This window comes from Petaurus breviceps, unplaced genomic scaffold, assembly GCF_028583685.1.
Source record: "Petaurus breviceps papuanus isolate PSGF00001 unplaced genomic scaffold, PetGlider_PUasm1.0 37, whole genome shotgun sequence".
In the NCBI taxonomy this organism is placed as follows: domain Eukaryota; kingdom Metazoa; phylum Chordata; class Mammalia; order Diprotodontia; family Petauridae; genus Petaurus; species Petaurus breviceps.
The window spans coordinates 52,166,289-52,167,543 of record NW_027186296.1 but is presented as its reverse complement, the minus strand read 5'-3'; the positions used below and the strand labels follow the sequence as shown (position 1 = coordinate 52,167,543).

Sequence of the window (1,255 nt, the reverse complement as noted above, 5' to 3'; positions counted from 1 at the left end):
ATATATAATTTGTATTTATATGCGTTTTTTTCCATAGGGAGGGGAGGAAGGGGAGAAAATTGAGAGGTTCCCTAAAAAAAAAAAAAAACTGCAACTGGAAAGCGCATTTCCCCCTCTCCCCCCGCCCCGTTTCTTGAAAAGCTTCATTGTTTCTTGCAGCTGTTGCAAAAAAAAAAAAATGCATGCCGCATTTTTTCGCAGCGTGCTTAAAGAACTCAACGTGAAGGGAGGGGGGGGTGAGTGAACTACACCTTGAAAAAAAAGGAAAGCCCCGCAGTCTTACCCTGGCTCTCCTTTAAGACATTTTTGAGGGACGGATGGAAATGTTATGGTTTTAGGAAGCCAGAGTTTCAAGTCCTAACGTTGGAGGAGTGAGCGGAGGGGGGCGGGGGCGGGGGGCCGCCGAAGGGGGGAGTTCCGAGCCGAGGATGTGAAGAACTGAGTTTGATTCCTTGAAGCCTGCCCAAGAGACTAAAAAGGGGGTGGAGAGAGCCAAGAAAGGCAGGAGAGACATCCACATACGCCCAAGGGAGTCGTTTCCACGTCGGCCGCTAGAGGGCATTGGAAAGCGCCAGGAAATTGTTTGCAGTCCCAACAACATTGCCTTCAGGGAGAGGAAACGCTTTGGCCGTGATGAAAGCAAGGTTTTCAAAATAGCCGCTGACTGTGTCCTTCCCAAATGCCTCTCCGAACCCGAGGCAACGAATCTAAGGCTTGGGCGTGTTTACTTTATAAGCATCTTTGTTCCTGCGTTCTGGGACCACCACGCGGGGATGCTGGGGAAGGATGGGGGGGGGGGGGGGCGAAGATGAGTTGAGAGATGCAACTGTTTCCATTGCTTGTGATCTTCACTGGAGACATTTGAGGAGGCTACCTTGAATTTATTTGGGATTCTGTAACTCTTTACGAGAAGATTTATCTTTTTACCAGGATGTTTTGCCAGCTAGTGTCAATCTGTAGTATTAGCATGGGACAGTACTGAGGTTTATTGACCAGTTTTCTTTGATCTGATTGTACACACTGATAAGAGGTTGCTTTGCTTTGTCCCTCTTCTGGTTCTTAGAACACTGAATCTGAGTTTGGAATCCACTGTATAAACTGATTTTCACCTGTTCTGGTTCCTTCTTGGCAAATCTCCTGCCTTTTCAAAACCCACCAATTCCTCTTTCCTTCCATGCCCTTCAAGATAATCAATTTTCTAATTTGTACATACCGCTTAAATGACATGGAAACCAAATCCAACCCACACGATTGT

At 46.8% G+C, this 1,255-nt stretch overlaps 1 protein-coding gene across 1 annotated transcript in view; it reads right to left on the bottom strand.

Annotated features, from left to right (window-relative positions):
- Positions 1-333, bottom strand: part of IGF1R (insulin like growth factor 1 receptor) — a 394,663-nt gene extending 394,330 nt beyond the window's left edge. The window contains exon 1 of the mRNA XM_069098499.1: positions 284-333. The gene's annotated coding sequence lies outside the window, so the exon portion shown is untranslated. The remainder of the gene's footprint in view (positions 1-283) is intronic.
- Positions 334-1,255: the final 922 nt, after the last annotated feature.